Raw genomic sequence first — 13,778 nt, 5'->3', positions numbered from 1 at the left:
ATTCAATATAAAAAGCGTGAAGAAGGGTGCTATATTGGAGAAACAATTGATGCTAAAGATGAGAATTAATTTACATAGGCATCATATTAAACGTCACAATGCCAACCAGGATGTCACCTCTGTGGGACAGCATTTTGGGGCCCTTTTACAAAGGCATGCTGAAAAATGGCCTGCGGTAGTGTAGATGTGTGTTTTGGGCGTGCGCAGAATCATTTTTCAGTGCACCTGTAAAAAAATGCCTTTTTAAAATTTTTGCCAAAAATGGATGTGCAGCAAAATGAAAATTGCCGCACGTCCATTTTGGGTCTGAGACCTTACTGCCAGCCATTGAACTAGCGGTAGTCTCGTGCGATAACCGGGCAGTAATGGCCTATGCACGTCAAATGCCATTTGGCGCGCATCCAATACACGCGTCCGAAAAGAAAAATTATTTTTTGGACATGCTTATCGGATGTGCGCCAAAAAATGAAATTATTGCAAGAGCCACACGGTAGCCGGGCGGTAACTCCATTTTGGCGCTTTTCACTAAACTGCTTCAACTCTTTTTACATCCTTAGCAAGATAAGACCTCCAAAACTGAACACAATGCTCCATGTGGGGCCTCACCAATGACTTGTACAGGGGCATCAACACCTCCTTTCTTCTGCTGGTTATACCCCTCTCCATGCAGCCTAACATCTTTCTGGCCACAGCCACCACCTTGTCACACTGTTTCGCCACTTTGAGATCTTTGGACACCATCACCCCAAGGTCCCTCTCCTGAGCTGAGCTTACCAATCTCTCCCCACCTATCCAGTATGTCTCTTTTGTATTTCACTCCTCACTTCTTAGCATTAAAGTTTAACTCTGCCGTTCACACGAGGTATCTTATGTAATTTGAAATTCCAACTAATCTTAGAGCCATATGATAATGCTCTGAGAGAGACGATAACCATTCACAGACTCTAAAAAAGTGGAGGAAAAAAAAGACTTCAGTAACACTACTCTAGCCAGCCAATATTAGGCTTAAGGCTCAAGCTTAGCACACTATCAATACTCAATATTAAGTGTCCACAATTCTCAGAGTATAACACCACATGCATATCCACAGGCAAAAAAATATGTATCAAATGATATCCTGCACGCCAAAATTGTTTATATAATCCACTTAGCTCACATTGTTTTCATCCAGTGCAGAAAGCATTGACTATGACACAGGATTACTACCCCTGATGCAGCTTTAACGAAATGGGGACTCCCTGTCAGGTTTTGGGGGTCTGCTGGCATGCTGGTTTACTCCTGCTGATGTTTGAAAGGCAGCAGGGTTGTGGAACTTTAAAGCATTCGAATGCAGCTTGTGATATCCGCACTGGATGAAGACAGCGTGAGCTAAGTGGGTTACATAAACAATTTTGGCGTGGCCTGGTATGGTCGCAGCCCATTCATTGGGATCATTGAATCATGTCTCTGTAATAGCAACAATATCCAAGTTTTCCTCCAACATCAGGGCTTGCAGATCTGGAACCTTTCTACTTAGGCTACGAGCATTGCTTTCCGTGTACTAATTGAGTTAGGATGGTTATCATTATTTATATGACCTTTCCCTCTGCCACCATGTTTTTTTCCGGGGATGACTTTCTGAATTCCCTTGTTTCCTTTTTTCCACCCCCACCCTCTAGTTTAAATGTCTAGAAACATACTGTCTGAATTTCTCCCCAAGGATCCTTTTTCCCATCACAGAAATATGTAGCCTATCATTACAGTACAGCCTTTGACTTTTTGCCATGTACTGCCCCATCTTCCTATGTATCTGCAACTTTCTTCTTTACAGCAAACTTTGAGCCACATTGAATTCCTCTGTTTTACGTAGTCTCTTTTCTCCCTTTCCACATGTAGGAAGAACTTCTGAAAAAGCTGCACCAAAGACTTCAGTCCCTCCCTAAGCTTATGGAACACTCTCTGTTGTCTAAACTTGTTATTTTTGGCCAGGTCATTTGTCCCCAGGTGGATTACAACATCAGTATTAGAATCCTTACTCTCCTCTCAAATAAAGTTCAATATTTGGTCAGTATTTCTGGTAGCTGAGGATCCTGGAAGGCACTTCTCTCTAGGTTGGGTCCTTTGAACTATGTTCCTAAGTTAATGCCTCTGATGATGGAGTCTCCTAGCAGTAAGAATGTACTGCTTTGCACTGATCTGTCATTGTTTTGGGGATGTCTCGTGGATTGTGTTACATTCTTTGCCTCTGGTTTCACATCAGTACTTCTATTCTGAGTATCATAATGCTCCAGTGCAGCAAAGGAATTACATAAGGGCAATAGTTGGGAGGGTGAATGCCTCTGCATTACAAGTCATAATCTACTAGAGCCTACTGTGGCCTATCTGTTCCTCCGTTGCTCTAATCTCTTTGGCAGTGCTGGTGCTAAATTGGCTGGGAATCGGGAAATCCTGGATGCTTCCTTAATTGTAGCCAATTCCTTCTTGAGGCTGTTGATTTCATCTTTCATAGCAGATATTTGGCGACAGATGGGGCAAGCTCTAAGGTTCCAGATTGTTTGCCTTAGGACTAAAGCTCAACATGTATTGCATTGAATGAAAGTCATGTTGATGTGATTCACAAGTGTGAAAAGGTGAACGGTGTTAAGGGATGTGAATATGGAGGATTGACCAATGTAGGGTTTATTGAAGATACGTGTATCTGGTTGTTCCTATATAAGGAGAGTTAACCTGGGGTGGGTAAGTGGGAGAAGGGAGGGCAGAGTGGGACTGTAAAGTCAGGATGAAGACAGTTGTATTGTGTTGGCATTGTAATATAGCATACTTTGTATTGTTGTTTGAATATTTTTACTGCTGTAATTGTTTATTGCTTATGTTTCACTTATTCTCGCTGTACACTGCCTTGAGTGAATTCCTTCAAAAAGGTGGTAAATAAATCCTAATAAATAAATAATAATAATAGAGTCATTTTACTAAGGTGTGCCGAAAAGTGGCCTGCGCTGGTGTAAAAGCATGTATTGGATGCTTGCAGGTCCATTTTTCAGCACACCTGCAAAAAAGGCCTTTTTTTAAAAGCCGAAAATGGATGTGCGGCAAAATAAAAATTGGTGGGCATACATTTTGGGCCTGAGACCTTAACCGCCACCCATCGTCAGCGCACGTACAATGCTGATTACTGCATGGTTTGCGCTGTGTGCCAGAAATTTTCCAGGGCGCGTTGTGGATGCATATAGAAAATGAAATTACTGCACGGGCTACACGGTAGCCGGGAAATAATTCAAAATTGACGTGTGTAGGACGTACGTACGCGCCTATGCAGCTTAGTAAGAGGGCTCCATAGTAAGTTAGAGTCCAGCACCCCTGAAAGTGAAAGAAAGGAATTTATTTTAGATAGATGGAGATAAATTCAGCAGATAGGAGATATTAAGAGAAGGAAACACAGGCAAAAGCATATTACAATCTGGATCAAATCAGACAATTTGAAAATTCTCTGCTAGCTCTCTGGCAGGCACAAATCCAAGTAAATTCCTGAACAAAGCTCTAGTCTTGCAAAAGTTTGTTGCACATAAACCCCTGGATTCTATATAGCACGCCTAGCTTTCTGCGCCAAAATCCAAGTGTATTCTGTAACAACACATGTAACTTAATTGGCTTAACAAGCCGATCAGCATTATTAACAGCACTTAAGCAATAATGAGCACTAATTGGCAATAATTAGAATTTATGCACACTACTCCCTAAGCTTATTCTGCAACGCAATGTGCCTAAATTTTAATGCAGGCAGGCAAAAAAGGGGCGTGGTTATGGGCAGGGAACTGGGCATTTCATGGGTGTTCCAAAATTTACACGTGTTGTTATAGAATATGGCAAAAACAAAAAAGGTGGGAATATAAAAGCCAGAATATGGCCCACTGTGCCTAAATCTATGCGCCAGGATTTACGCCATGTTTTCATTGGTGTAAATGGACGCGCGTAGTTTTAGGAGCTAGGATATCAGCTAAGCCTATTCTATATACTGCACCTAAATCTAGGCACTGCCTGTAGAATATGCTTAGGTGGAAATTTTTCCCATGTGGATTTTTAAGTGACACTTATAGATTCTGGCCCAAAGAGCCTCTTTTATCAAGCCGCACTAGCGGTTCCCACACAGCAATGCCGAAGGAGCCCATTCAAAGTGAATGGGCTTTGTCGGCATTACTGCACCGGGGACCGCTAGCGGAGCTTGATCAAAGAGGCCTGAAGTTCGTGAGGCTGATGTTTATGCACAGAAACAAAAGGCGCAGTTGTTTGCTGGAACTTTTGTTCTTGTTCAGCCACACACACATAAGTTGCCACCTCCTGTCTGTCTTTTAAAGTTGTAGGCACTTGTTCTGGTCACTGAAAAAAAGACAAAAACCCCAGACTTGGTGAAATATTTCTTGTATTGTTCATGCTTTAAAAGCCACTGTTTCCTTCTGTGCATTGCAAAGGAATATACAATGGCTTCATTACCATTCATTTTTTTTTTATAATTTCTAGAATTTTAACATACATATAAAGCTTCAAAAATATAACTTGAATACAGATTCAGAAAACAAATAAGAAAATTGGAAAAATTTCCATCAAAAAATAAATACAATTCCCTTTTTTAGCCCACAATATTTAGAGGACCATTGAATCAGAAATATTAACGAAAAAGAAATAGTTTGGGGCCCTTTTATTAAGTGGTGGTAAGAACTAATGCATACTTACTGTGTGCTGAAAAAAAATCTCATTTTTTTAAAATGAGGGGTGTGTATGGCAGTGGAGAGTAGGCATGCCCTGTGCTAATTGGGTAGAGCAGGCAAATTGCTGCACGGGTTAGGTCAGGAGCCCTTACCACCTACATAATAGGTGACGACAAGGGCGCAAGCGGTAATGGCCACACGCTAAGAGGGCCTTTTACAAAGCTGCACTAGCGTTTTTAGCTCACGGTAAAAATCAGCTGGCAGTAAATGCTGAGATGCCCATTATATTCCTCTGAGCACCTTAGTGTTTACCACCAGGTATTTTTATTGCAAGCTAAAAATGCTAGCATGGCTTGTAAAAGGCCCCCTAATTGGGAAATTAGCACATGGCCATTAATGGCACAAACAAAATTGTGGCTATTTTACAGTCACGCTAAATGTGGCCGCAGTGTGCGGGGAAACATGCGCCAGCCCCTTTTTAGCATGGCTTAAATACAAGAGAAGCAGCTCCCAACAAAAAGTACCTAACAGCTGGAAAATGTTAAACTGTGGGAGGTTCTTCTAGACTAACAATGACTAACATCTTCTTTAAATTCAATGCAGAAAATTTGTAGCAAAAAATGAAATACAACATTTTGCAGGAAACTTCAAAATAAAAGCGGCACCAAGAGCCAGAACCCTTGGCTTGAGAACCAAAAAGTCCTTCCTAAGTCCCTGTGACAGGAAATATTTGTATTGTAGAATCTGAGAACTGTTAATTTAGATGTTGGAAATAAGAATGCAGAATAAAGTCTCTATCATATTCCAATGCAAAAGTTACAAGGAGAAGTTGTTGTATCCACAATAACCTCCAGGGAATTTTCCAAAAAAGCTAATAAGTTCATTTCACCTGGGGTGCTGGTCCCTCTGCCAACTGGAGTAGAAGTTGAGATATTGTGCCTTCACTACTGAGAGAATATTTTCTAGTGAAACCAGCAAAAATTTTCACTAAAATATTTCCATGTCATTTCAATACTTGACATAAGAGGGGCCCTCAGAAAGTTCAGAAGTCTCAAATTGTTTTTTCTTTGTTGGTTCTCCGTATGTTCTAATTTCCTTGATATCAACCTCCAACAGTTTCAACTCTACTAAATGTTCTTCATGTTTTCCCAGCCTAACTCCATAGGCCTGCAGCATCTTCCCACGAAGCTCTACTTTGGAATAGATTCACAATCATTCCTCAGACCATTAGAAGCCTAAGACCAGAATTGCTTGCCACAAAGTGTCCATATCAACCACTACTGGCTTAGGAATCTCCCCAAACATAAAGTTATTACTTCCGGAGAGGTAGCCTAAGGGTAGCCAATCTGCCGCCTCTCCTTGTCTGATTGCCAAGAACTCCCCTTGGGATAGTAGTCCTTCAGCAGTCCCTTTATCTGCATTGTTTCTGGGTTGTGGGGAAGCCTGGTCCGCACTGACTGAGAGCAGCCAAATCACTCAGATTCCCTCCTGAAGCAGGCACCAATGTTGCAACATGTGTATAAATGGCTCCTGGAATGGTGGTCTGGACCAGACACCTTGAGGCTACAGTGACAGGAGGATGAGTCCATGAAGCACCTTTTTGTTTTCCCATAGCGTAACATGCCAGGGAAAGCAAACAGCATTCAATTCGCCAATACACTAAGGAGCTGCTCTGTTCATTTGTTTGCTCTCAACGCCATCTTGACTCTCCCCCTTCCTCATTACCATTAATTTTAATGCAGTGTGCACCCGTGTGTACCACACGAGTTAATTCCAATGCTCAACCCCTTTCTGCATTGTGTGGCTGCTAATGAACATATACCCTCTGCTGCAACTTGTAGCAGCTTTTCTGCATCAGCCCCAAATGGGAAAGGAAGAGAAAAGGATTGGGGAGCAGGACAGGAAAAAGATTCTGATCAGGGCAAGAGGGGGAATCCACTCACCTACCTCCTCTGTACCCCAATCTCTCCTTACACCCACTCACACACTCTATATTCCAATCCCTCCTTATACCCACCCACCTCCTTTCTACACTAATCTCTCGCTACACTTACCTCCTCTATACATCAATCCTACCCTGCACTTACCTACCTCCTTTAAACACCAATTCCTCCTTACATTCACTCATGTCTTCTGTAGACCAATCCCTCCGTACATTCACCCACCTGCTCTATACACCAGTCTATCCCTACACTCATGCATTCCCCATACCCTTTCAGTTTTCTCATTCACTCTTTCATCTTAGCTAGGGGTTAGGCGGAGGAGATACACAGTGGGGGTACCTCTCACCCCATCATCCTCTTCCACTGCTAAAGCCATTTTAAACTATCCAGTACTATGTTTCCTGCAGTTCAAAGCCTGACACTCTCGCCCCACCCCCAAGGAGCAGAGGAGGACGTGACATATGACTGCTCTCTTCCTCCAACCCTAAGCTGGAATTGTCATTGGTAAGAAGGAGTGATGAACCACTGCTGCTTTTTCTTTTTCAGTGTAGCCCTCAGCGTTTTGCAGAAATTGTTTCATTCTGTGGAAATGTTTGGATTTTGTGGCCCCTTTCACAGAGGACAGCAGAAGACAGCAGGACCTGCCTGTAAAGCTACAGAGTTACAGGCTGTAAAAGGTTTGACAAAGCACAGTCACCACAGTACAAGGCGATCAGATTTCCAGAGCTGAGGCTCTTGTCAGTGCTGCATTTCTTGCTGCAGAGTTACAAAGAAACAATAATTACCTTTGTCTAGTGGATCCCCTGCCTCCCCCACATCTCTCTTTGAATACTGCACAGGTTTCCAAACGGAATGCCTACCTAATTGCCTTGGGACAGCTTTTTTTTTTTTTGTAATAGTGCAATAGCTCTTTCATTGGAGATGGCTTTTGATTTGAGAGGTTTGTGGATACTTCAGTTGTGCCCAAGCAGGAACATGGTGTGTTGCTGAGTCTCTGCAGCAACCCGTCTGTGCTGCATATACCGCAGTGTTAGGATAATGGCATTGGCACTTTAAGCAACCAAAAATCATTACATCCTCTTTGTCCATTGCGTATTGCAGTTTATTTCTCAGTGGATAAAGTGGTGTGGTTGCTGTGCTGTATTTTTCAATGGCTATTATGCTTATCCTTGGACCAAGCCTCTTACTTACTCCAGTCATTATAAATTACACTTGTACATTTTTCATATACTGCTGTAAAAAATACAATTACAAAATCATTAAAATAGGAGTTTGTTACACTGATCTACCTAATATAATCTACACTTTCAAGATGAAAGAACAATTATAGAAATATTTACAAAAGGGGCCTTTTACAAAAGCTTAGCACGCACTAATGGAATTAGTGCGTGTTAAATGCTGCCCATCCTATTTTATACCTATAGGTCCCCTGGCACTTTTACACTAATGTCTGTTAGTGTGCTCAGCTTTAGTAAAAGGACCCCAAAGTAATTAAGAATAAGGTACTAAAAAGTCTTGATTGCATAAGTTTTCACGCGCTTTACATAGTAACATGGTAAGTAACGGCAGATAAAGACCTGATCGGTCCAACCAGTCTGCCCAACAGTCACATATTCATTGTCAATTCATGATTGAATCAACAATGAATGGAATATTACATTCTTTGGCATTTCCTGGGACACAGACCATAGAAGTCCGCCTGGCTCTGTCCTTATGTTCCACCTACTGGAGTTGCTGTCAAAGCCCACTCCAGCCTAACCAAATCCATTTTGTCATTTGCGGGACCCAGACCGTAAAAGTCTGCCCAGTACTGTCCTGGGTTCCAGCTACTGAAATTGCCATTGAAGTCCTTTCCAGCCTATCCTAAACTAGATTGCCCTATAGAGTCACAGACCAACAAAGTCTGCCTGGCACCGGCCTTAGTTCTTCACATCTGGAGTAGCCATTCAAGCCTCATTCAAACATCCAACGCCTGTAGCCATGTAAGGCTTTTTTGTTTTTTTTTTTAAACTTTATTTTTATTTTCTACCATCTATTTTCTAAATAGAGTTCCTCTGTGTTCATCCCGCAACTTGTCATAGCAAATCCAAATTCGCTCTGTTTTGTCTGTCTCAGACACTAGGATCAACTTAGTTGAGGAAGCTTCAGTGCACTTTCCATTTATTTGTACTTAGAAAGCATCATTAATTCCTAAACTGCAGAATACAAATTTTATATAAAGTAACTAAGATGTAGAAAAAATTGCAGGCCTCTACTTTAAAAACCCTCACAAGCCTAGCAACGAAAATAAAAATCAAATATGCATATGAATGAAAATGCAGCACTGGTAAGTACAAGCAGAATTTTCATATGTCTATTATGGATAAAAGATAGCTGAAAGGATGGTGTAGCTTAGTTTTTCTCTCCTAAGCTACACCTTTACCACAGAGCAATTGATTGTGGAAAATTTCCAAGAACATGTTCAAATTCCCAGGACGATACAGAGATGGCAATGCAGTAAATGTACTAGAAATGTCAGACCAATGCTGATGTGAATTGACACTGTTTTGTGATGTGCTCCAGCCTTCATGGCGCCATTGTACTGATCATGCTGTTCCTGACTAAGCTGAAGAAAGAGAGCCTTCCATCTCCTCAGAAAGCAGAGATCTGCTGCTTGATGTCTTCTCAATTATAGACCAACAATTCTCAACCTGTTCTTCACGATACCCTAAGGAATATGCGGATGAGAAGTTCTTTTGGCAGGGCTGGTGCAAAAGTATTAAGGGAAATGGGACTTGATATACTGCCTTTCTGAGGTTTTTGCAACCACATTCAAAGCGGTTTACATATATTCAGGTACTTATTTTGTACCAGGGGCAATGGAGAGTTAAGTGACTTGCCCAGAGTCACAAGGAGCTGCAGTGGGAATTGAACTCGGTTCCCCAGGATCAAAGTCCACTGCACTAACCACTAGGCTACTCCTCCACTAGCAACATTCCATGTAGAAGCCTGCCCTTGCAGATCAGGATGTCAGACTCACAGAAACAGATGCCTGCGTGGCCGCATTGCTGATCTGCAAGGGCAGGCTTCTACATGGAATGTTGCTAGTGGAATAGCAACATTCCATGTAGAATCTCAGATAGTGGCAACAGAATCTCAATAGTAGCAACATTCCATCTAGAATCTCCAATAGTAGCAACATTCCATGTAGAATCTCAAAAAGGGAAAGGGGAAATGGGACTTGATATACTGCCTTTCTGAGGTTTTTGCAACTACATTCAAAGCAGTTTTCATATAGTCAGGTACTTATTTTTTACCAGGGGCAATGGAGGGTTACTTGACTTGCCCAGAGTCACAAGGAGCTGCAGTGGGAATCGAACTCAGTTCCCCAGGATCAAAGTCCACTGCACTAACCACTAGACTACTCCTCCACTCCTAAGAGTGCTTAAGACAAGCTAAGCCAATCTTCGGTATTGCTGCTCCCACCTTCAATTATCTGTCAGGTCCCTAGTCCCCTTCCCTGAGATTTTCATAATAGCATTCAACAATCATGAGTGTCCCATCATCCATTCCAGAACAATCCTATAAATATACATAATTGAACATCATACGTTTAGATATTAAATTCTGTGTTGCATCTAATGAAGGCAAGTTCTAATAGTCACTTATTAAAATCACCTCCCTTCCTGTGGGTTATAATCAATGCTGATGGTTCATGAGTTAGTGCGGCTGTCAGGATTATGACTGCAGCTGAGCTTTGCCACCCCAGGTCACTGACTAGTTTGCCTAATGGTTAAGCCAGCCCTGCGTTTTGGTAAGCCTTATTGGACACAAGTTTACCAGGATTATATTTATACATTTTCCTCCACTGCATCTCTTGACATTGAATGAGCTTCTGCTTGAACATCTACAGTAAATAATAGTAACACAGCTAAAGATCACACTTCTGAACCGTGGAATGCTTCCTGTGGGGTCCCTCAGGGCTCTCCCCTTTCACCTACCCTATTTAATATTATGATGATGCCTTTAGCCACAGCACTTGCAAACCTGGACCTCAACCCTTTCATCTATGCGGACGATATTACAGTCTACATCCCTTTTCACTCCACAGTATCAGAAGTTGCCAACCTCATAGATGCCTGTTTCTCCACTTTAGAACATTGGGCCAGGGTGTTCCGCTTCAGGCTAAACAGGGAAAAAACTCATTGTCTCATCCTCTCGTCCACGCACGCTCATGTATGTGACACAATGCTTCCAGTTCTGGGCTCTGCCCTCCCGATTGCCAACAGCCTGTGGCTTTTAGGAGTGCATCTGGACTCACATCTCCAGCTGGTTGATCATGTACACTTGGTCTCCAAAAAAATGTTCCAGGCCATGTGGAGGCTTCGGCGCATCAGATACCTCCTTCCCAGAGACTTGTTTCGTACCCTTGTCCACTGGCTTGTCCTATCCCATCTGGATTATTGTAGTGGTATTTATGTGGGTTGCCAGGCCTCCTTATTGAAAACGTTCCAAACGGCTCAGAACACTGCGGCGAGGCTCATCCTTAGAGAAAGGCGTTTTGCACACGCCGAACCCCTGCACTTTAAACTTCATTGGCTGCCTGTACAGGAGCGCATTGCTTTTAAGATCTGCTCCCTAACACATAAAATCATCTATGGGGCTGCCCCGGATTACATGCTCCCCTTGATTGACCTTCCGCCTAGAAATGCCAACCCTGCTGCTCGGTCCTATCTCCACCTCCATTTTCCGAATTGTAAGGGTGTCAAGTACAAGAAAATCTTCGCCTCGTCCTTCCGTTATTGGAGTCCCAAACACTGGAACACGTTACCTCGTCACCTTAAAGCTCAAGTGGACCATGCCCTTTTTAAGAAGTTGTTAAAGACATTCCTCTTTGCTAAGACTTACCATGTTGATTGATGCATCCCTTGTCCCTTACCCTGCCTAGTTCACGCTGTTAGTTTCTCCCCTCCTATTTGCTTCTTTTATGCTTGCCTAAGCTTTTAACTTTGTACTCTTATTTAATTCTCTGTAAGCCACATTGCGCCTGCATGAGTGGGAAAATGTGGGATATAAGTAACAAATAAATAAATAAATAAAAATAAAATCAATTGACCCACCCAGTCTGCCAAATTGACATTTATTTTTTTTCTGGTTCTTTACCATGCTAGGTAGGCAAGCACACATATTTCCATAACTAGCAGTAACAACAGCTTCCTCCAATCTCTTCCACACAACCCTGAACCCACCAGTGCCTCCACCATCCTCTCAAGCATGACTAAAACCTGACATTGAGCTGGTCTCCACCATTTCTGCCAGTAGACCATCACAAGTTTTGTCAGTTCCCTCTTTGCTGTCTACAAAGCAAACAGCATCAAGACCCCCCTCCATGCCCCCCCCCCATAACAAACTATACAGCTATCAAGGCTGTTGCTCTAAACATGCAGTTTTTCCCTGCTCATTGATGTTTGGGTTTTAATGATGTCCAATCTACATAGATTACATCAGTCTTCTTAGGAGTCTGAGACATAGATCAGCTGTTTGGGTTGTAGCCACTGTTCCATGAAAGTTACCCAAGCGCCGTTGTTGTAACCATCATCACGCTATACCAGGGGTTCTCAACCCAGGTAGAATTGCATAACAAGGAGGTAGTGTATGCAAATGTATCTCATACATATTCATTGTGGGTATCCTGAAAACCTGACTGGCTAGATGTGTCCTGAGGACTGGGTTGAAAATCCCTGTTCTACAGAGGTTACTCCAGACTTGAGAGTCTTATGTGCTCATATTACCATTCTATGCCTTACTGGCTTATATTTTCTCCTATAAGGTTTGGGGCTGGCCTAACCACAAGGTAAACTAAGTAACCATATAGAGTGGCACAGTTTTGGGGGTGGGGATGGGGATGGTGCTGGTGCAGTGAGAGTCACCAATCTAGAGGCTGGCTAGTGCATGCTCAGACCTACCACATCCCTGTCCTCTTAGAGCTCAGGCCCAAGCAGACTTGGAAGGGCAGCACTCACCAGAACTGAAGGTCAACCCGGCAGCAGGAAGGTGGGGAAAGCTGATGGCCACATGGGGGTTCCTGGGGAGGAGGAGGGAGATACTAGACAGGGGGGAGGGGCAGTAGTGAAGGGGAGAGGCTGGACACCTAGTGGGGAGGGAAGGAGAGAGATTGGACACTTTGGGAGGGGGGTCAAGATAGGGAAGGAGAATTTCAGCCACCCTGAAGAAGTTGGGGGAGGGGCAATTGAAGGTTCACCTAGACTACAGCATCAAATTTATACATTTTTCTAATTTTCCATTGCATCTCTTGACATTGAATGAGACATACCTTCTCAAGAAACCCAATGAGTTCCATACACACTAATAGTTATCTTGCTAACTACTGTAAAATAAAGCATAGTATAACCTTGTAAATGCAATTGAATCAATGTAATCTAACAACTGTAAAATGTAAGCCACATTGAACAGAAACTCGTTTTTGGATGACTGTGGGATACAAGTATGAATAAAAAAAATACCTTTGTGGGCTGACCCTCAGAAGACTCAAGACTGGGCAAACACTGCTCAGTGATGTACAAGTTGATTTTAGAAGGAGCACGTTACCTCCTGCTGCAATGCCTATGTACCTGCTTGTCCTTACCTGTCTTTACCATTGCCTCTTCTCTTGTACCTAGTTGCTTGGATAGGTCAGTTCTGAGGTTGGCTATACTGACCTGCAGGGGAACTGGTTTGATTCTGGATCTCCTTGTGACTCTGGGCAAGTCACTTAACCCTCCATTGCCCCAGGTACAAATAAGTACCTGTATACAATATGTAAGCCGCATTGAGCCTGCCATGAGTGGGAAAGCGTGGGGTACAAATGTAACACAAATCAAATCTCAGTTTCTGCTCACCTACCTAGCAGAGGCTGGGGATGTTGCAAAGGCATTTTTCAGAGCCCCAGAGAGGCGTGACTCGAATCGTACAAGATCTGACAGCTCGTGAACAGCCTGAGGGCGCTCACCTACTAAAAGAACCCGACGCAGACACGTCTAAGGGCTGTTACTGGCTGGGCTGAAAAGCAGCAGACAAAAGGAAGAAATACACTTTGAAACAAAGCTATTAGGCCGCCTTGATTTTCTTCTACCCTCCTGTTATACACGAGGAAAGCTTCCAAGGCATCGCTATA

The sequence above is a fragment of the Microcaecilia unicolor genome, chromosome 12 (genome assembly GCF_901765095.1).
Source record: "Microcaecilia unicolor chromosome 12, aMicUni1.1, whole genome shotgun sequence".
In the NCBI taxonomy this organism is placed as follows: domain Eukaryota; kingdom Metazoa; phylum Chordata; class Amphibia; order Gymnophiona; family Siphonopidae; genus Microcaecilia; species Microcaecilia unicolor.
The sequence above is the reverse complement of the archived record's forward strand: the minus strand, read 5'-3'. Positions refer to the sequence as shown.